We start from the raw sequence: 23,738 nt of genomic DNA, 5'->3' as shown, positions 1-23,738 counted from the left end.
GAATATGGAGCAAAACTTCCTCTAGGAGTCGAGGTACCTTTTCCTACATTGTGCTGCAAGCAGACCATGCAGCTTTGGACAAAACGCTCCGCAGTTTTGAAAATATTATCATTGGCCCATACACTGTGTAGCATTTTAGTCAATTTTCGCGCACAAACATGTGTCGGACCGTGAGCCATAATAACCATCATTGTAATGTAGGCGTCAAGGAGTAACCATTTCCCTTCAATATTGTCTACCCAACACCCATCGTCATCCAATCTCCCTGCACCCTCGATCCATCTCTTAGTTTCCTCTATGGTAGCATCTGCTTGAATATCTTTTACAGCATCGATACTTTCACCCAAAGTGCAAACATTTACAATTTCTTTTACAGCATACATTTCTGAACTGAAATCAGTGGCAGTTTGTTTAGCTATCTGATCAGCGAAAGCATTCCCTTTTCCTACATCATCTGTAACCTTTTGATGTGCTGAACATTTTATGATAGCTAACTGAACAGGGAGTGCGAGTGCTGAAAGTAATCGCACTATTAAAGAGCCGTGCTGGATTTTCGTTCCGTGCGAGGTCAAGAAACCTCGTTCTTTCCAAAGTTTACCGAAATTGTGGGCCACCCCAAAAGCATACTGACTATCGGTATATATATTTACTGTAAGCCCTTCAGAAAGTTCACAAGCTCGAGTTAACGCTATAATTTCTGCGGCCTGCGCAGAGTTATGCATAATTCTTTTAGTTTCCACAACCGTGCTTAAAGTAGTAACAGCATAAGCAGCCGTGGATGTACCGTCTGGAAGTTTAAAACAAGAGCCATCACAAAATAGCTCTCCTTGTGGGCTATTCAAAGGCGTGTCTTTCAGTTCGATTCTTCCTTTAGTCTCCTGTTCTGTCATATAAAGGCAATCGTGTGACGTATCGTCACCATCAACAGTATTTTGTGAGACAGGTAAAAGTTCAGCCGGATTTAATACACAACACCTCTGAATTTGAATGTGGGGGGCAAACAAGATTAGTTCATATCTTGTTAGTTGTGCAGAAGTGAGGTGTTGCGTTTGAGTTCTATTCAATAAAATATCTACAGAGTGAGGTACCATTAGGGTTAACGCATGACCCAGGACAATTCCCTCACTCTGTTTTACAGATGCAGCAGCAGCAGCAACAGTGCGCAAACATCTTGGAAAAGCGCATGTTACAGGATCAAGGGCCGAGGAATAGTAACCGCACGGCCTATTCTTCCCTCCATGCTCCTGCGTTAATACAGCCAAAGCACATCCATCACGTTAATGCAAAAACAATACAAAGGTCTTATCATAATTCGGAGTTCCTAAAACCGGCGCTGAACACAGCGCGGATTTGAGCAAATCAAATGCTGTCTGGTGTTCCAAAGTCCATGGCAATGGCAAAGAAATTCCCTTCTTTGTCAAAGCCAGCATTGGTTTAATTGTTAACGAAAAGTAAGGGATCCACAATCTACAACAAGAAGCCATACCTATCAAGGCTCTAACTTCCTTCTGCGTATTTGGGACAGACATGCCAGAAATAGTCTTTTTTCGTTCAGGTGTCAACCATCTTCCCTCCTTTGACAGGAGGTAGCCTAAATAGGCGACCTCCTGACAACAATATTGGAATTATTTAAGTGAAGCTTTGTGGCCATGTTTTGCTAGATGACAAAGCAACAACACGGTGCCTTCTTTACAGGCGCTATCAGAATCAGCAGCCAAAAGGAGGTCATCTACATACTGTAGTAATGTGCAAATAGTAGGCAACTCGAGAGTATCGAGCTGTTCTTTCAATGCCCTACTATAAATACTTGGACTCTCAGTGTACCCTTGTGGTGCACGAGTGAATGTAAACGAGCGTCCACCTAGGGTAAACGCAAACAAATACCTGCTATCCTTGTGCATGGGAATACTGAAAAACGCGTTTTTTAAGATCAACAACGCTAAAATGAGTGGCAGAAGCTGGAATCATGGTTAGTATCATTGTAACATCAGGTACAATAGGAAATTGAGGAGCCACAATTTTGTTAATGTCACGTAAATCAATTATAAAACGAAAGGGAATCGCATTATCACCCTTTTTGTATACTGGCAAAATGGGGCTGTTACATATGCTACCTGTATTCTCCTCAATTACTCCACGATGTACAAAATCAGAAACTATACATTTCAAAGCCTGTTCGCCTTCAACTGAGATCTTATATTGCGGGATGCGAGGCAATTTTACTCCATGTTTCAAAATATTTTTAGCAGGTTCAAATTGAAGAATGCCCACATCATTATCATCAATTGCCCATAAGCATTCTGGAACATTACTAAATTCTGGCGGTAAAGGTCGAGTCAAAAACTGAGAGGCGAGTGATTGCTGAGGTGAAATTGTTAACCGAACTCCATCCGGAGAACAATGTATTACTGCATGCAATGACTTCAACAAATTTAGCCCCAGCAAGTTCTCCCCACAGTTTGTGGTAAGTAGAAATGGACACTGTTCCGTGAAGGGACCCAGTGTTATCGGTACCGGTAAAGAGACCGGACAAACTACAGGTGTGCCTGAAAACCCTACGGAAACGTTGGACTGCCCTGACAGGGGAATATGTGGAACCCGTGAATGATCAATGGAACATTTCTGTGCTCCCGTATCTACTAAAAATAGATGCTTCCTATTTCCCACCGCCATCTCAACGTAGGGGCCTTTCTGATGAACGGGAATAGGCGTAGGTTCCAAATCCTGCTTCGGCAATCCTAGCGAAACAGAATATTATCAAAACGAAGCTCTTCAGAGAGGTACGTGGTAGAAGGGTGATCAAAAATGTTTCTATTATCCACATTCGAAACTTGCTTATCTTGTGAAGGAGGTTGCTGTGATTCTGGTGCAAACTGACCTCTGCCAGGGGCCCCTGCACCTCAGCGACCTCTGGATCGTCTACCCATGTTCCCAAATGACCTTTGCTGCAAGGTCGGACATTGTGCGCGCAAGTGGCCCTCCTGCCGGCAATCGGCACACTGGTTAATGGTTACCGGAGCCAAGGGCGCACTTCCCTGTGGAATGTACTGACCTCTAAATTGATTACCCCCTCTAGGGCTTCTAACAATGTGCTGTAATAAAACTTTAGTTTTCAGGTCACCCTTTTTTTAGATTGCTTTATGGTGTTCACTTCCTGTCTTGAAAACGGGACGTGGACAAACTGTGATAAATGTGCGGGAATGTTCACAGCGACTATACCCTGTACAACATTGGCCGCAACCTCAACCTTTGGGACAAATGTCAGAGGGATATCTTTCATAGGCAATTGAGAAGTAGGCAGCTCCGAACGCTTACTAAGCAACAGAGCCAAATCAAGCGCTAAGGCAGTCGAAGAAGTATCAATCGAAAAGGCTCTCTTATAAACATTCAACAATTCTGCGGGACATCAAATCTTTCTTCTTACACACTCATTCTGTAGGTGCTCTACCATCACCTGTATCACTTTCTTTTGCATTTCTAACGTATACTGACCATATGTGTCATATACTTCTTCTGGAGTTATCGACATATCCGAAATCCATCTTATCGCATCCTTTATACATATTCGCGCTTCCTCACCTTTTAATTCTCGGCGAGGAGAATACCGCTTCTGTAAGTACACAATACCTAAACTAAATCCCATCTGCTCCCTCATTCTGTAACTCTTCCAACTCCTTCCTATACTCAAAAATCCTCTCAACATGCTCATATACCTTCTCCGCAGTATCTCTGGACAATGCTAAGGCGTTCAAATCCCGTAACCCTTGTGGGAAATCTACATAATTTAGTCTATTCCACATTATACTCAAATGAGTCCCTAATCCTTCAATAAAAACATTTTTCTCAGGAATATGTTTTAAATTTTCGAGTGTGGAAAAAACATTGGCTTGTTCACCCTTCTCCATACAATGTTTAGCCCAAGCAATCAATTCACTCTTCTTGTCTGGGGACACAGTATTACTAGTCACAACCCTTGGTCTCGCTCTCTGGTCTACTACAAGCGATGCAGAATCACTTGGAAGAAGACGAGTAGGCATGTTCTGAATATCAACAGGTGAATGCAAGGGGACAGGCAAAGGAGCGACGGCTGGAAGAACAACAGGAGGAACAGCAGGGAGGACCGGAGGAACTATAGGAGGGGGAACAACAATGGGAAGGGGCAAAGCGCCAGGAGGAGGGACGTATGGAGGTGGCGTGGAGGCATTGGGCCTTCGTTCATGCAAAAATGTATTAATCAATTCATCTGACGTATGAAAATCTTTTGAAGGGTAGATTTTCTGAATGCCTAATTGAAATGCCCTGTCCGTGTTCCTAACTGACTCCAATTGTTTATTTTGATCATATAACCGTGCCTTTTCGACACTTGTCATATGTCTACGCATATGTTTCTCTCTACTCTTTTGTTGCTGCAAAGCTTCTGTTTTCCACTGTGCAATGCTTCAAATGCTGCAGGTCTAGCTTTTTTCTTTACTAATACAGACTCTAAATATTCTATACGAGGGATTTCAAAACTACCATTGGTTGGCCACCGAAGATTAGAATTATGTCTGGTCTGTCTGTGCCATTAAATACTATACTACCAAAGCCTTTCTTACAGTACATAGTACATGCCGGCGACCCCTCCAGTGGTGCGGGACGGCTATCTTCCAAAGATTGTCTGTCGCTGCGGAATAATGCCCTAAAGCAGGCAGACAATTTCCCAGGCATATCAAAGTTTTGGTGTTACCTGGTTAAATAATTGTGCTCGCGAGTACAATGCTCCAAATTCAAATTGTCAGGGTTAGATTAAGAATCGGGACACGATTCACCTGACCAAAGGACTGGGAGGCCCGATCGGGTTACTAAGAGCAATGCTAAGGACCCACGTGTCTGGTGATTTTCGGCAAATTTACCCACCTCAAATATATGGACCCTCGTCAAGACGTCGTCTCGGGCTACAGCTCACCGTTCAGGGATCGGATCGTGCAGTTTTGTCAAGGAATTTGCTTCTCGTCTAGAGTGGCTGTTTCTGTTGGCACCGTCCGATCCCGGTCCGATAGCCGAGCCAATCTTCAACGAGACGAAGTCAATCTTGAGGGTCCCTATTCGGGCGCCATCTGTGGAATCAGAATAAAATACAATATTATGGCTGTTACACCAAGCAAAGGAAAATACACCGACACAGGCTTGTAAAGATTCCCAGAATCTTTATTACAAAACTGAACAGTATTCAACAAAGTACACAAATAGCTATTTGCCGTCAATACATCACAGAGACCACCAGCAGGGTTCAATGTGAGCAGTGAGCAGGATTTGCTAGCTGGACACCGACGTATTTTTACAATTTGTAAAAATGATGTCCAGCCTCTTACAAGTTAATAATACATTGGGCTAGGTTCGCGCAAGGTTCACTTTCCTAATTTACATATCTCGTGTATGCGGTTTACTTTTGAATACATTTACTAACACACTCCATTATTCTTTAATTTAACGTTACACTCTTTACATACTGTTTTAATACAGATCAAACAAATGTTTCGCATATCGTACTTGGATAGCATTACTGTTCTCGTATACTTGTAGTTTAACATTGCTGATTCAAGTAATCCCCTGCTCCCGAGGTCAACAAAGGACAAGGGGGGTCATTCCGAGGTTGGAGGTAAGGGATTACCGGCGCCTGTAAGGGCACCAATGGCGGTAATCCCTTACCTCCGTATTCCGAGTTCCCTTTGCGGGTCCCTCTTTACCTCCTGCTTTTAGCAGGAGTAAATTATGGGACCCGCAAAGTGACCTTGGAGTAAATTACGGCACCGTAATTTACGGTGTCGTAATTACCTCCTTCCCCATTCCCATTGAGCCCTATGGGGGCAGAAATGGGGATGGGGAAGGGCTATGGTGAATGAGGAATTACCGGTCCATCCAACCTTGGAATGGACCGGTAATTACTCCATTCACCATGCCGGTATTCCATGGAGTAAATAGCTCCATGGTTGCCAACCATGGAGCTATTTACTCCATGGTGTAGTCCTAACTCGGAATGAGGGCCAAGGTCTACATGACCCTAACACATAGCCTGAAGGCAGGTTGGACATTAACTCTCCTACAGAGGTTGAAGAGGTTAAGGCAAGAACAAGAACACACGAGACGGCCATTTTAGATTACAGGGCGTCTTTGGACAAAACCCCAAAATGGCGGTTTTAACCTAAAATGGAGGCTTGATTCAAGATGGCGGCTTACATCAATTTCTAAGGTCAAGACCTTGCCTTAGAGAGTTATTCACGTACAATTTTAAGCAACTTGGCGTAGGCCAATATACATACAATCGTTACAATAGGAGGCATACTTTAATATCCAGTTTGACACTTTCACTAATGTCAAATAAATGCTTGGAAGTGACAGAAAGTACACTGCAGCGTTTATTAAATGTAAAGCAGTGCAGTCTGAGATAAAAAGCACAACATTTGATAGAAAAGGAAAAACAGAATTTGTCCCTGCATTGCATTTATTTTCCTTTACAGCACTGAAAATTAGCTTTTAATAAAGAAACACACTGAGATAGTGAGGATGTGTCTTTGTAAACAGACTTTGATGACGACAAAAAAGTTATAATGTTGATTTGTTTTAGGTGGCAATTGTAATATGGAAGAAAAAGGTAGCTTTAAAAACTGCAACCTGAATGTAACTAGCCCTGAGCTGACAAATGGTTTTCCTTCTTTCCTCCAACCAATAAAAATAGAGCAAGAGCAGGACAGGGGGTGTTGGCTTGCCTTCCCACGAAGAAGTGTGAACAATGGCCTTTGAAGCTGAACCATAAAACCTTATGACTGTGCCTGGAGTTGCTTCACAGGATTCAGACCCTGCAATAAAAACAAATGTACCCCATTTACAATTTCTATTTGTCTCTCTGAGTGTGGGATAATATCCTTACATATACATTGAATTCATCCTGACCAGCAGTCCCCTCTTAATTAATCTGATATATCTACCAGCCAGGTATCCCCTGAAGGGAACGCTTGACACTTGGGAAGACCTAGAGTCTGCTACATGAGGTAAATGCTGGAATCACTCAAGGAGGCGGGAAGTCATGAATGAAATGCCTGCTTAATTAAAAAATGCATATTAAGTGTACATGGAAAGTTTTGCGCAGACACGGCACACAAAACAATTTTTGTGTAAAAATATGAACCAATAAAAAGCTAAAATTCAAAACTCATCCACCATAAATCGCACCAAGAGAAAAATTGCATCATTTTATTTGCCTAAGTGAGAGCAATCTGATATACCGATTAGTAACATGATTACTTGTTGGGAAAATTGTGTTTTAGAAGGTTACAATTGTTTAATGCAAAAATATTTAAGATGACATCACTTCAAATGGCAGGGAAAATGGGTTTGGAAGTTACTTCCATCAAACTGCCCTCCTCATTAATATCTGCCCAATGAGTCAGGTTGGGTTGGTTTAGTGAGATGTCACATTTGGAAAAATGTCCAATCACATACTTTGTCCAATTAGATTAGAGGGATGATACTCACCTTTAAGCGGTGTGGTTTCTCCCCCATAAAAGTTCAAACTCATTGGGCCTCATTCCGAGATTGGAGGTAGCCATGGCGCTAACAGCGCCATGGCTGCATCCAATAACAGTACCGAATCCGCCCTCATTCAATGGGGATTTACCGGTCTAGTTGGACCTTTGCGGGACCGGTAAGTCCCCATTGAAAATACCATTCCCATCTGAGCCCCTATAGGGCTCAATGGGAATGGCGAAGGTGCAAATAACGGTACCGCAATTTGTGGTACCGTTATTTGCTCACTGGACCCTTTGCGGCTCCCGCTAAGGCCGCCTGGTAAAACCAGGCAGCCTTAGCAGGACCCGCAAAGGGACCTCGGAATAGGGCGCAAAGGGATTATCAGCACCGGTGTCCTTACCGGTGCCCGGTATCCCTTTGCGCCCAACTCGTAATGAGGCCCATTGATTCTGGGGACACACTCTCGCTCACTCACTGACTGATGGAGAAAAAGGAGAATTGATAACAACAGAAAGAGGAATGGAATAGGATGCCTTCCTTTTTGGACCTATTTTGATTTAACAACAGCACACTGTAAGAGAGGCCTACCTGGAGTAACAATCTCAGGGCTTCTTCAGTGGAAACGACAGCAAACAGGCCCAAATACAGAAATAATGGAACTAGACTGTGGAGGTAATCTGGCACTGCCTGGTGGACTGGTGCCCACCTGTTCCAAAGGGGCAGAGATAACCCAGTCCTTAAGAGGATTCCCACCTGTCTGTGAGACAGCCAAAAGTAATTTCTATCTAAGTATAATTCCAAGGGGAAATATGATTTTGAAGGGAAATACTTCAAAGGGGAATAGATGAAATTCTGGCCCCTTTCATTTCTAAGTATTGAGCGGCAGGGGTATATATAGTGACTGTACATCCTGGGAAACAAGTAAATATTTCAGAAGCATATGTGCTTCTGGAATCATAGATCTGAAAATATAGATCCTATGATGTGTAGCTGAGCGATCCCTTGACTCCTTCTCTTTGCTGTGTACACGCACAGAAGAATTATTTTGGGTATTACAAGGACATTGCACTTTGTGCATACCGAGAAAAATAATGTAATTGAAGATATTCCCTGGTGATATCACCAAGCAGGATCCTTTTATTAGTGCTGAACTGCTCAAGAAAGAAGGGAAAGGGTGATCATTTGCTACCCTTTTCCCGCCTTTAAGTTGTCCATTGAAAAGGAGAAATATAAATGTTTTACATTAATGCAATAGAAACGCTACTGAAGGGAATTTAGTAAACATACATTTGAACATGTGTTCCTTTTTACAATCTATTTACATGTAGTAATATTGAGTCGCTGGTATTTCAATTGCATTTCCTAGAACGTTGTTTGAAAGTGACGTCTTTTGAGTGAGGGGAGAGATATTTATTTTCAATGAAGGGAAAGTAGAGAGAATTAGACTTTTTTCAGGTTTAGGCTGATACTGATTTAAAATTATTGTTTGATTATTTTGGTTGTAACCTGGTTACTCAGTATTACACTGATTTGGCTATATTTATTCTGGTAACTGTTTGGGTATGTGGTTAATATATTCAAGCAACAGAAATGGGATACGGTGACAGCCCATTCTAAATAGGGTCAGATAGGGCGAGCAGATTGTGAGTGTTCAGTCCTTTTCAGGACCACTCAGCAATGCCTCTGTTTTTATTTTATCTCTTCCCTCTCAGGATAACGAAGAACATGGAGGTGCAGTATGGGTGGAAAATGAGTAGCGCTAATCGAGAGACACTCACAGACACAGAAAGGGAAAATAAGCCTGAGGCTGAAATGCGCTTGTAGCACTTGGTTTGAGGAAGCTACAGAGAGGCAAAAGGCATTAAAAAAATGGGACTGAAGTATTCAAACAAAAATTAGGGTCAAACTCAAAATTTAAGGAATCAGAGGCCAACAGAAAATGGCGAGTCTTTCCCGCTAATTTGTCCACAAATTATAAATGATAAGCAAGAGGAAGAAACTGCAATTGACACCAAAGTATGTTTGGCCTGCTCCCTAGGGCACGCAGGAAGGTGTTGCGGCCACTTCGCTCCTGGAAGACGGTCCAACCACTGCCCTGCAGCACACATCTATTCAACATCCACCACAGAGACCGGTGGTCCATCAACCCACAGCAGGCACTTATGACACTGTATCCTCAGTTTCTGGATGGGCTACTGCCCCCAGGTTCACACAGATATCTGTCATACACCCTTTCACTGCACTCCTGATTAGGGGCAGAACAAATTATGGACAAAACAGTATCACCTTTCAGACGCATTTTAGGCAGGTACCTCGGATGATGGGAGGTGACACAGTTGACAATTGATTTGTGACAGTCCATGTTCTGTAGACTCCGGGTGACTTGAGAAACCTGGCCAAAGAGTTCCCTAATGCACCCGAAGGAGACTCAATATTTCATTGAGGAGCTCAAAATGGTTATTCTATGCTACAGTCCTTGCTGGGCAGACTCGAACCAGCTCAGGATAGTTATGCCTCTGGAGGTTAGACAGAGAATTATTCAGCAGGCCCAGTAGCCAGCAGCAGATCCTGCCATAGGAGACCTATAAGAACAATCCCCAGATATAATTATAACTGCTATTCCTGAGGTATGCCCCAGAAAGAAGGATGGGGATTGATAAGCAACTGCAGACAAAATAAGGGAGAATCCCCAGCTGGCGATTTATACCAATTAAAAGTAGTGAACACGCACTGGAAGAATGAATGTCCATGTAGACCTCAACATAACATTCCTCCTACCCCTGTTGGATAGGGCAAGTTCCCTTACGTTAATGCAACCTAAATAAGCCACACCAAAACTAGCCAGAAGAAGAACAATGCTGAGGCATTTTGTGTGCCCTGATACCCGTGGACCAGGATGGACCTTACATGCAATTCGAAGTTGATGGGTGAACAATATCTTGTTTAGTTGATACGGGAGCGAGTCAGCCAGCCATGCAGTTTGACTGCTTCTGGACATTCCTTTATCCTTTGAAACACTGAAGGGAGAGGGCAAATCAAACACCTCAGTTACACAGCCCATTTCTGAACCAGTTTCTTTTTCAATCCACTGACAAACAAGATTTTGCCTTAGCCTTTTGTGCAAATTAACAACTACACCATTAACTGCACTAGAAATGGAGTTTACTAAAATATCCTCCATTAAAATACATATGCAGCCCCAGCCATGTTACATTTGCGACAAGGGAAACAAGACAGAATTTGGATAATAGTTGGTCCCCACACCTGCAAGATTTTATTAATACAGTTCCCAAATTTGATTTGATTTGATTTATTAATATGCTTATAGTAAGTCAAGACTTTACATATATTTCAATACAAGGACATATTCCAAACAGTTAAAAACAGTAAAACAACTCAGAGGCCGATTCATGGAATAATTAGCGCGGCGCAAGTGGGCAAAAACGTGCGAATCGCAGTGGAATAGCGAAAATCGCAGTGAACGTGCGAAAATCGCACGAAAAGCAGCGCACGTCGATTCATGGAAGGCCGTGCGCGAGAAAACCAGCGGATGTGCGAAAAAAAAGTGCGCGGCGCACGTTGGCGCACGTTGGCGCACAGGCCATCTAACAGCGTGCGCCAGGTCACAGCGAAAATCGCACAGGCCACAGCGAAATTCGCACATAGCGCGGCGCACGCAATAAAAGTAGGCGGAACACGGGCGTAACACTCGGAATGGGGAACAACTTGCCAAAACGTGGGCGTCACGGGGGAAGTACAGGGCACAAGTGCGCGGAACGCCCACACGCTCGCCTACAACACGTATTCATGGAATAGAATAGGGGAAAAAAGCTCACGCTCAAACCAGCGCACAGGCACAAACACGACCGCCACAAGAAAGGAGGCGGTAGCGTCTCTGCGGCTGTAAGAAATGTGCGCCAAAAGGTGCGCCAACAAATAGCACCTATATACTGCCATGATGAATGTCCCATACTGTGGCCCTCCAGGAAAAATGACGTGCAAAGGGGTACCCACAAACACGGACACCCGCTGACAAAAAATACGTGTGCATGTATACCGGGGTGCGCGGGAAGTGTCACACGCGATTTGCAGGGTACGTGCATCACAGGGGTTCGCGTGAAGTTATTCACACGATCGGGCCTGGGGGAGCGGGCTACGTGTATTACAGGGGTTCGCGTGAAGTTCCTCACGCGATCGGGCCTGGGGGAGCGGGCTACGTGTATTACAGGGGTTCGCGTGAAGTTCCTCACGCGATCGGGCCTGGGGGAGCGGGCTACGTGTATTTCAGGGGTTCGCGTGAAGTTCCACAGGCGATGGGGCCTGGGGGAGCGGGCTACGTGTATTACAGGGGTTCGCGTGAAGTTCCACACGCGATCGGGCCTGGGGGAGCGGGCTACGTGTATTACAGGGGTTCGCGTGAAGTTCCTCACGCGATCGGGCCTGGGGGAGCGTGCTACGTGTATTTCAGGGGTTCGCGTGAAGTTTCACACGCGAATAGCCTGGGCGCGTGTATTTCAGGGGTGCGCGGGAAGTTTTACACGCGATTTCTGCACGGTACGTGTATTTCAGGGGTTCGCGTGAAGTTTCACACGCGAATAGACTGGGCGCGTGTATTTCAGGGGTGCGCGGGAAGTTTTACACGCGATTTCTGCACGGTACGTGTATTTCAGGGGTTCGCGTGAAGTTTCACACGCGAATAGCCTGGGCGCGTGAATTTGAGGGGTGCGCGGGAAGTTCCTCACGCGATCGGGCCTGGGGGAGCGGGCTACGTGTATTACAGGGGTTCGCGGGAAGTTCCACACGCGAATAGCCTGGGCGCGTGTATTTCAGGGGTTCGCGGGAAGTTCCACACGCGAATAGCCTGGGCGCGTGTATTTCAGGGGTGCGCGGGAAGTTCCACACGCGAATAGGCTGGGCGCGTGTATTTCAGGGGTGCGCGGGAAGTTCCACACGCGAATAGCCTGGGCGCGTGAATTTGAGGGGTGCGCGGGAAGTTCCTCACGCGATCGGGCCTGGGGGAGCGGGCTACGTGTATTACAGGGGTTCGCGGGAAGTTCCACACGCGAATAGCCTGGGCGCGTGTATTTCAGGGGTTCGCGGGAAGTTCCACACGCGAATAGCCTGGGCGCGTGTATTTCAGGGGTGCGCGGGAAGTTCCACACGCGAATAGGCTGGGCGCGTGTATTTCAGGGGTGCGCGGGAAGTTCCACAAGCGAATAGCCTGGGCGCGTGTATTTCAGGGGTTCGCGGGAAGTTCCACACGCGAATAGCCTGGGCGCGTGAATTTGAGGGGTGCGCGTGAAGTTCCACACGCGAATAGCCTGGGCGCGTGTATTTCAGGGGTGCGCGTGGAGTTCCACACGCGAATAGCCTGGGCCCGTGTATTTCAGGGGTGCGCGGGAAGTTCCACACGCGAATAGCCTGGGCGCGTGTATATCAGGGGTGCGCGGGAAGTTTTACACGCGAATAGCCTGTGCGCGTGTATTTCAGGGGTGCGCGGGAAGTTTTACACGCGAATAGCCTGGGCGCGTGTATTTCAGGGGTGCGCGGGAAGTTTTACACGCGAATAGCATGGGCGCGTGTATTTCAGGGGTGCGCGGGAAGTTTTACACGCGATTTCTGCACGGTACGTGTATTTCAGGGGTGCCGGGGAGTCCCACATGTGATTTGACAGTGTGGGTCCTCCCAGGTGTACCCTGTACACCCTCCACGGCCCCTGCAGGCAGCCCACACCACAGGGGACTACCCTGCATCCCTGGTCATGTCCCGCAGGCAGCCCACCCAACATGGGCATGCCCCCCAGCAAAGGCACATGTCTCCTTGAACTAATGAACACCAACACATGTCCCCTTGCACCCCCACCCCCCAGCACTGTGGGGCACATGCCAGCAGTCCCCCACCCATGTCCAACTCATGTCCCCCACCACCCCCACCCCCCAGCACTGTGGGGCACCTGCCAGTAGGCCCCCACCCATGTCCAACTCATGTCTCCCACCACCCCCACCCCCCAGCCACCAGGGTCACCCTCCACCAGGGCCCCACTCATGTCTCCGACCACCCCCACCCCCCAGCACTGTGGGGCACCTGCCAGCAGGCCCCCACCCATGTCCAACTCATGTCTCCCACCACCCCCACCCCCCAGCACTGTGGGGCACCTGCCAGTAGGCCCCCACCCATGTCCAACTCATGTCTCCCACCACCCCCACCCCCCAGCACTGTGGGGCACCTGCCAGCAGGCCCCCACCCATGTCCAACTCATGTCTCCCACCACCCCCACACCCCAGCACTGTGGGGCACCTGCCAGCAGGCCCCCACCCATGTCCAACTCATGTCTCCCACCACCCCCACCCCCCAGCCACCAGGGTCACCCTCCACCAGGGCCCCACTCATGTCTCCCACCACCCCCACCCCCCAGCAGTGCAGGGTCACCCTTCACCAGGGCCCCACTCATGTCTCCCACCACCCCCACACCCCAGCACTGTGGGGCACCTGCCAGCAGGCCCCCACCCATGTCCAACTCATGTCCCCCACCACCCCCACCCCCCAGCACTGTGGGGCACCTGCCAGTAGGCCCCCACCCATGTCCAACTCATGTCTCCCACCACCCCCACCCCCCAGCCACCAGGGTCACCCTCCACCAGGGCCCCACTCATGTCTCCCACCACCCCCACCCCCCAGCACTGTGGGGCACCTGCCAGTAGGCCCCCACCCATGTCCAACTCATGTCTCCCACCACCCCCACCCCCCAGCACTGTGGGGCACCTGCCAGCAGGCCCCCACCCATGTCCAACTCATGTCTCCCACCACCCCCACACCCCAGCACTGTGGGGCACCTGCCAGCAGGCCCCCACCCATATCCAACTCATGTCTCCCACCACCCCCACCCCCCAGCCACCAGGGTCACCCTCCACCAGGGCCCCACTCATGTCTCCCACCACCCCCACCCCCCAGCAGTGCAGGGTCACCCTCCACCAGGGCCCCACTCATGTCTCCCACCACCCCCACCCCCCAGCACTGTGGGGCACCTGCCAGCAGGCCCCCACCCATGTCCAACTCATGTCTCCCACCACCCCCACACCCCAGCACTGTGGGGCACCTGCCAGCAGGCCCCCACCCATGTCCAACTCATGTCTCCCACCACCCCCACCCCCCAGCCACCAGGGTCACCCTCCACCAGGCCCCCACTCATGTCCCCTATCACCCCCACCCCCCAGCCACCAGGGTCACCCTCCACCAGGCCCCCACTCATGTCTCCCATCACCCCCACACCCCAGCAGTGCAGGGTCACCCTCCACCAGGCCCCCACTCATGTCTCCCACCACCCCCACCCCCCAGCAGTGCAGGCTCAACCTCCACCAGGCCCCCACTCATGTCCCCCTGCACCCCCACCCCCCTGCCACCATGTGCAGCCCCCACCAGGTCCTCACAATCCCCAATCATGTGCGTAATGGTCAGCCTCCACAGCCAAAAAGACCTACCAAGTAACCCATTCACCCACATGGAAATGGAAATCACATGTTACACCCCCAATGTACATGAAGCAAATGAACCCATGTCCGTCACACACATATTTTCAAATTGAATGGGAAAACACACAACATGACATGCATGAAACCAATGAGATGAAACCACACAGTGAACAATGTAAAAAAAAATGTATTGAAAAAAATACAAATGCCAAAGAAAGAAAACTAACTACAATGTAAATGTGAAAAAATAAGCTGCATGTCCGCATAAAAACACAAATCTAGAAAATCAAATCAAAAAAATTATGTCCAAAGTGAAATGTAAAAACTCTCCATGCAACAAAGAACTATGTACAAAAATAACAAGGGTCCATCATCACAACTGAACTAAGGAAACCTCCTAAAAAACCTACCTAAATATCAACTATATACAAAAAGTGGAGCAGTGTCCGTCGACTCCAAATAATAATAAGAACGAAAGGAAACCTAAAACTAAAGAACTATATACAAAGGCGGCGGGCAAGTCCAGCGGCTCACTCTGTGGTGTTCCGGGCCAGGGCATCATCGAACTCCTGTTCGATGTCCCGGAGGCGGTCCAGTTCCATGGCCCCGAGGGTCCGCAGGGACGACGCTGTGTCCTCCTCCAACCCCCTGCGGATTGCCTCGAGGCACTCGGCCCGCCTCAGGGCCCTCCGCATGGAGTTCTCCGCCCTGACCATTGTGAGCCGCGCCTCTTCCGCCCGCCGCCGCTCCGCACCTATGGCGTGGCCCAACCGCTGCCACACGGAAGACACTCTCTGTCCTGGGTCCTCCTGCCCTCCGGCCGATGCCTGCCCCTCCGATGTCGAAGGCCCCGAGCCTTCATGGCTCCCACCATCTTGCTGCTGCTGCTGCTCTGCCTCTGCCCGTGCACTGCCTCCTGCTGCCTGCACATCCTCCGCCGGCTGGGGTGCACCTGTTGATGTGGCCACCCCTGCTGGACGTCCGACTCCCGACTGTGGCAGGGATGCCTCCTCCACCAGCCTGGCCGCACTGTCAGAGGCAGCTCCACAGGGCACCCAGGTGACTGATGGGTGGGAAGATGGCACAGAGGACGACTGGCGCGTAGGGGGTCCAGTTGAGGAGGGGGTCGGAGCAAGCCCCATCAGACAGCGGAATCCGGCCTGGGTGACCTGTCCCAGCAGGCTGACGTGGTCAACGAGCCATTCGAGATGACGTGCAGTCTCTCCATGAAAAGACTGCAGGTCACCTCGCATGGCCCGTTGACGCAACGCCACACCAGCCAGGACAGGCTCAACCCGGTCCTGGATGGCCACGTCCGCAGGCAGAGGAAGGCCAGTTGACGTCAGCTCATCCCCTGCCTGAAAACGGGTCTGGACGTAGGCATCCCTGCTGGTGCAAGATGATGCAGGGACAGGATCGGGGACAGGATTGCACACAGGCACCTCCGTGGCCGCCTGTGCTGCCTCCTGTCCCTGGTCCTGGACTGCACCACTAGCACCAGTGGGATCCCCACCTCCAGACCCTGTCTCTGGTGCTTGCGCGGCCCCCTCCTCCACCAAACCCCCCACCAACCTGGATGACTCTGTGCCATCTTCCCCTGTTGGGCCCTGTGGGGTCCCAGCTGCCCCTTCTGCTGCCGAGGAGTCCAACTGCAACCTCCGCCTCTTGGACCTCCCCCCGGCAGCTGCGGCCTGGGACGCGGCACCGGACTCCTCACTCCCCGACGAGATGACAACACGGGAGGGGAGCCGGGCCTTGCGTCTCCGGCTGGCGGTCGGATCCCCGCCGCTGTGCTCCACAGCACCTTCTCCGCCCTCTTCATCAGTTGACGCTGCAGACAGGGAGAAACAAAACACAGGCATCAGGGCACTGTACAATGGACACATACACGCATGACAGTTGCACATGAGTGGCATTGGCAAACCTCAGACATGTCATCACAATCCCCAACACACATGTCATTGCAACTGGCACACATGAGCCATACCACAGCCATATCGCAACTGCCACCACCATCCCCACACATACAACAGCATCAGCAGCCAAAGGGGAGCCATACATCACATGCAACACAGGAAGTGCACCACACATGTACACACACCACCACACTTGCATGCATGTCTACACCTCTGCCAAGTGTCGCACTGTTCAGACGGGCATCCATGTCACATCTGCCAATCAGGCTTCCACATACCGCTGTCACATGCATCCATGTAGCATCACTGTTGCACCTTTGACAAATACACACACATGCACATGTACACAGTGCTCATACATGCAGCCGAAAACAACATACATGCCTGACATCACGGACATGTCTACTTACATACACATTCATCCAAACATGTGTGCACGCACAACTGCATTTGCCATGCAAGCCCACACACACAAGCACCATCCATGTCTCACACATTACAGCCCTCGCATGTGTCAGCCCCACGGCCCTGTACACCCCCACCCATACTCCACCCCATACAAACAGATGTGCAACTGGCACAATGGGGAATGATCACCACACGCCCTGCTCACAACCAGGATGCATGTACACTCACCGCTCGACTCCAGACGGCACTGCTTCTCTAGGACCTGGACGTGGAGCGCTGGGGATATGCGTTCCAGGACCCCCATCTGTTCTTCCGACAAGTGGCCCCGGCGCCCCTTGGCATCCGCTGCCTTCAAGAGGCGCCGGGCCTTGTTCAGGGTCCTGGACCTGAAGTCCTCCCAGCGCTTCCTGACATGTTGTAAGTCCCGGACTGCCACCCCCTCCGCGTTGATGGCAGTCACGATGTCTGTCCAGATCCGAGTCCGTCCTTCCTTGTCGGCGCGGGAACTTCCAAAGAGGGCATCATACTGCCCCAGGACTTGCTCCACCAGGACACCAACTTCGGTGGCACTGAAGCTGGTGCCCCTCTGCCTCTCTGGCCGGGGGTTGTCAGTGGTCACAGATGGTGTTAGCCCCGACATGACAACCCCAGAGGCAGGAGTGGGTGGGCAACTGGGTCCTGGGGCTGGGCTGTGGAGCGATGGAATTCCAGTCGGGAGTCTTCTGTTCCAGCAGGGGTGGTCACAGCAACAGCACCCCTGGCTGATGTGCAGGCAGCAAATGGAAGTGCACGTGGGCAGCAGGCAGTCAGGCAGCAGCAGATAGCAGGTGGGAGCGTGCTCGGGGCTCTGGGGGGCAGTAATTCGGCCTTCTGGGCAGGAGCGTGGTCTCCCGTGTGCTCACGCGTGGCCAGCTTGGTACGGAGTGAATTGGCACGTGAAAATCCTGCACGTCAGCGTGAAAACCGAGGAAAGGCCCTTAGCGCGTAAGCGCGTCAGCACGCATACGCGATTCCATTGGACCAAAGGCCCTCAGCGCGTAAGCGCGTCTGTGACGTGACCCGCACGGGTGTTTCCCACACAGCACGTGATGACAGAGCACACGTGGAAAGACTGCACGTCAGAGTCTCATTGCGTGTGATTGGTGGAAATGGCCGTACACCGGGATACAGGTGCGCTGACGTACTTGCGTGTGTAAGTGTCCGCACACCTCATATACACGTACATAGGCCAATCGCGTGTACACGCACTTTTGTCCAATTACACGCGATGAGACTCTGACGTGCAGTCTTTCCACGTGTGCTCTGTCATCACGTGCTGTGTGGGAAACACCCGTGCGGGTCACGTCACAGACGCGCTTACGCGCTGAGGGCCTTTGGTCCAATGGAATCGCGTATGCGTGCTGACGCGCTTACGCGCTAAGGGCCTTTCCTCGGTTTTCACGCTGACGTGCAGGATTTTCACGTGCCAATTCACTCCGTACCAAGCTGGCCACGCGTGAGCACACGGGAGACCACGCTCCTGCCCAGAAGGCCGAATTACTGCCCCCCAGAGCCCCGAGCACGCTCCCACCTGCTATCTGCTGCTGCCTGACTGCCTGCTGCCCACGTGCACTGCCATTTGCTGCCTGCACATCAGCCAGGGGTGCTGTTGCTGTGACCACCCCTGCTGGAACAGAAGACTCCCGACTGGAATTCCATCGCTCCACAGCCCAGCCCCAGGACCCAGTTGCCCACCCACTCCTGCCTCTGGGGTTGTCATGTCGGGGCTAACACCATCTGTGACCACTGACAACCCCCGGCCAGAGAGGCAGAGGGGCACCAGCTTCAGTGCCACCGAAGTTGGTGTCCTGGTGGAGCAAGTCCTGGGGCAGTATGATGCCCTCTTTGGAAGTTCCCGCGCCGACAAGGAAGGACGGACTCGGATCTGGACAGACATCGTGACTGCCATCAACGCGGAGGGGGTGGCAGTCCGGGACTTACAACATGTCAGGAAGCGCTGGGAGGACTTCAGGTCCAGGACCCTGAACAAGGCCCGGCGCCTCTTGAAGGCAGCGGATGCCAAGGGGCGCCGGGGCCACTTGTCGGAAGAACAGATGGGGGTCCTGGAACGCATATCCCCAGCGCTCCACGTCCAGGTCCTAGAGAAGCAGAGCCGTCTGGAGTCGAGCGGTGAGTGTACATGCATCCTGGTTGTGAGCAGGGCGTGTGGTGATCATTCCCCATTGTGCCAGTTGCACATCTGTTTGTATGGGGTGGAGTATGGGTGGGGGTGTACAGGGCCGTGGGGCTGACACATGCGAGGGCTGTAATGTGTGAGACATGGATGGTGCTTGTGTGTGTGGGCTTGCATGGCAAATGCAGTTGTGCGTGCACACATGTTTGGATGAATGTGTATGTAAGTAGACATGTCCGTGATGTCAGGCATGTATGTTGTTTTCGGCTGCATGTATGAGCACTGTGTACATGTGCATGTGTGTGTATTTGTCAAAGGTGCAACAGTGATGCTACATGGATGCATGTGACAGCGGTATGTGGAAGCCTGATTGGCAGATGTGACATGGATGCCCGTCTGAACAGTGCGACACTTGGCAGAGGTGTAGACATGCATGCAAGTGTGGTGGTGTGTGTACATGTGTGGTGCACTTCCTGTGTTGCATGTGATGTATGGCTCCCCTTTGGCTGCTGATGCTGTTGTATGTGTGGGGATGGTGGTGGCAGTTGCGATATGGCTGTGGTATGGCTCATGTGTGCCAGTTGCAATGACATGTGTGTTGGGGATTGTGATGACATGTCTGAGGTTTGCCAATGCCACTCATGTGCAACTGTCATGCGTGTATGTGTCCATTGTACAGTGCCCTGATGCCTGTGTTTTGTTTCTCCCTGTCTGCAGCGTCAACTGATGAAGAGGGCGGAGAAGGTGCTGTGGAGCACAGCGGCGGGGATCCGACCGCCAGCCGGAGACGCAAGGCCCGGCTCCCCTCCCGTGTTGTCATCTCGTCGGGGAGTGAGGAGTCCGGTGCCGCGTCCCAGGCCGCAGCTGCCGGGGGGAGGTCCAAGAGGCGGAGGTTGCAGTTGGACTCCTCGGCAGCAGAAGGGGCAGCTGGGACCCCACAGGGCCCAACAGGGGAAGATGGCACAGAGTCATCCAGGTTGGTGGGGGGTCTGGTGGAGGAGGAGGCCGTGCAAGCACCAGAGACGGGGTCTGGAGGTGGGGATCCCACTGGTGCTAGTGGTGCAGTCCAGGACCAGGGACAGGAGGCAGCACAGGCGGCCGCGGAGGTGCCTGTGTGCAATCCTGTCCCCGATCCTGTCCCTGCATCATCTTGCACCAGCAGGGATGCCTACGTCCAGACCCGTTTTCAGGCAGGGGATGAGCTGACGTCAACTGGCCTTCCTCTGCCTGCGGACGTGGCTATCCAGGTCCGGGTTGAGCCTGTCCTGGCTGGTGTGGCGTTGCGTCAACGGGCCATGCGAGGTGACCTGCAGTCTTTTCATGGAGAGACTGCACGTCATCTCGAATGGCTCGTTGACCACGTCAGCCTGCTGGGACAGGTCACCCAGACCGGATTCCTCCGTCTGATGGGGCTTGTTCCGACCCCCTCCTCAACTGGACCCCCTACGCGCCAGTCGTCCTCTGTGCCATCTTCCCACCCATCAGTCACCTGGGTGCCCTGTGGAGCTGCCTCTGACAGTGCGGCCAGGCTGGTGGAGGAGGCATCTCTGCCACAGTCGGGAGTCGGACGTCCAGCAGGGGTGGCCACATCAACAACTGCACCCCAGCCGGCGGAGGATGTGCAGGCAGCAGGAGGCAGTGCACGGGCAGAGGCAGAGCAGCAGCAGCAGCAAGATGGTGGGAGCCATGAAGGCTCGGGGCCTTCGACATCGGAGGGGCAGGCATCGGCCGGAGGGCAGGAGGACCCAGGACAGAGAGTGTCTTCCGTGTGGCAGCGGTTGGGCCACGCCATAGGTGCGGAGCGGCGGCGGGCGGAAGAGGCGCGGCTCACAATGGTCAGGGCGGAGAACTCCATGCGGAGGGCCCTGAGGCGGGCCGAGTGCCTCGAGGCAATCCGCAGGGGGTTGGAGGAGGACACGGCGTCGTCCCTGCGGACCCTCGGGGCCATGGAACTGGACCGCCTCCGGGACATCGAACAGGAGTTCGATGATGCCCTGGCCCGGAACACCACAGAGTGAGCCGCTGGACTTGCCCGCCGCCTTTGTATATAGTTCTTTAGTTTTAGGTTTCCTTTGTTTTTTCTTATGATTTGGAGTCGACGGACACTGCTCCACTTTTTGTATATAGTTGATATTTAGGTAGGTTTTTTAGGAGGTTTCCTTAGTTCTGTTGTGATGATGGACCCTTGTTATTTTTGTACATAGTTCTTTGTTGCACGGAGAGTTTTGACATTTCACTTTGGACAACATTTTTTGGATTAGATTTTCTAGTTTTGTGTTTTTATGCGGACATGCAGCTTCTTTTTTCACATTTACATTGTAGTTAGTTTTCTTTCTTTAGCATTCGTATTTTTTTCTAATACATTTTTTTTTACATTGTTCACTGTGTGGTTTCATCTCATTGGTTTCATGCATGTCATGTTGTGTGTTTTCCCATTCAATTGGAAAATATGTGTGTGACGGACATGGGTTCATTTGCTTCATGAACATTGGGGGTGTAACATGTGATTTCCATTTCCATGTGGGTGAATGGGTTACTTGGTAGGGCTTTTTGGCTGTGGAGGCTGACCAATACGCACATTGTGAGGACCTGGTGGGGGCTGCACATGGTGGCAGGGGGGTGGGTGTGGTGGGAGACATGAGTGGGGGCCTGGTGAAGGGTGCCCCTGCACTGCTGGGGGGTGGGGGTGGTGGGAGACATGAGTGGGGGCCTGGTGGAGGGTGACCCTGGTGGCTGGGGGGTGGGGGTGGTGGGAGACATGAGTGGGGGCCTGGTGGAGGCTGCACATGGTGGCAGGGGGGTGGGGGTGGTGGGAGACATGAGTGGGGGCCTGGTGGAGGGTGCCCCTGCACTGCTGGGGGGTGGGGGTGGTGGGAGACATGAGTGGGGGCCTGGTGGAGGGTGACCCTGGTGGCTGGGGGGTGGGGGTGATAGGGGACATGAGTGGGGGCCTGGTGGAGGCTGCCCCTGCACTGCTGGGGGGTGGGGGTGGTGGGAGACATGAGTGGGGGCCTGGTGGAGGGTGCCCCTGGTGGCGGGGGGGTGGGGGTGATAGGGGACATGAGTGGGGGCCTGGTGGAGGCTGCCCCTGCACTGCTGGGGGGTGGGGGTGGTGGGAGACATGAGTGGGGGCCTGGTGGAGGGTGCCCCTGCACTGCTGGGGGGTGGGGGTGGTGGGAGACATGAGTGGGGGCCTGGTGGAGGGTGCCCCTGGTGGCTGGGGGGTGGGGGTGGTGGGAGACATGAGTGGGGGCCTGGTGGAGGGTGCCCCTGCACTGCTGGGGGGTGGGGGTGGTGGGAGACATGAGTGGGGGCCTGGTGGAGGGTGCCCCTGGTGGCTGGGGGGTGGGGGTGGTGGGAGACATGAGTGGGGGCCTGGTGGAGGGTGCCCCTGCACTGCTGGGGGGTGTGGGTGGTGGGAGACATATGTGGGGGCCTGGTGGAGGGTGCCCCTGGTGGCGGGGGGGTGGGGGTGATAGGGGACATGAGTGGGGGCCTGGTGGAGGCTGCCCCTGCACTGCTGGGGGGTGGGGGTGGTGGGAGACATGAGTGGGGGCCTGGTGGAGGCTGCCCCTGCACTGCTGGGGGGTGGGGGTGGTGGGAGACATGAGTGGGGGCCTGGTGGAGGGTGACCCTGGTGGCTGGGGGGTGGGGGTGGTGGGAGACATGAGTGGGGGCCTGGTGGAGGGTGCCCCTGCACTGCTGGGGGGTGGGGGTGGTGGGAGACATGAGTGGGGGCCTGGTGGAGGGTGCCCCTGCACTGCTGGGGGGTGGGGGTGGTGGGAGACATGAGTGGGGGCCTGGTGGAGGGTGACCCTGGTGGCTGGGGGGTGGGGGTGGTGGGAGACATGAGTGGGGGCCTGGTGGAGGGTGCCCCTGCACTGCTGGGGGGTGGGGGTGGTGGGAGACATGAGTGGGGGCCTGGTGGAGGGTGACCCTGGTGGCTGGGGGGTGGGGGTGGTGGGAGACATGAGTGGGGGCCTGGTGGAGGGTGCCCCTGCACTGCTGGGGGGTGGGGGTGGTGGGAGACATGAGTGGGGGCCTGGTGGAGGGTGCCCCTGCACTGCTGGGGGGTGGGGGTGGTGGGAGACATGAGTGGGGGCCTGGTGGAGGGTGCCCCTGGTGGCTGGGGGGTGGGGGTGGTGGGAGACATGAGTGGGGGCCTGGTGGAGGGTGCCCCAGCACTGCTGGGGGGTGGGGGTGGTGGGAGACATGAGTGGGGGCCTGGTGGAGGGTGACCCTGGTGGCTGGGGGGTGGGGGTGGTG

This window comes from Ambystoma mexicanum, chromosome 4p, assembly GCF_040938575.1.
Source record: "Ambystoma mexicanum isolate Mex_15411 chromosome 4p, UKY_AmexF1_1, whole genome shotgun sequence".
In the NCBI taxonomy this organism is placed as follows: Eukaryota; Metazoa; Chordata; class Amphibia; order Caudata; family Ambystomatidae; genus Ambystoma; species Ambystoma mexicanum.
The sequence above is the reverse complement of the archived record's forward strand: the minus strand, read 5'-3'. Positions refer to the sequence as shown.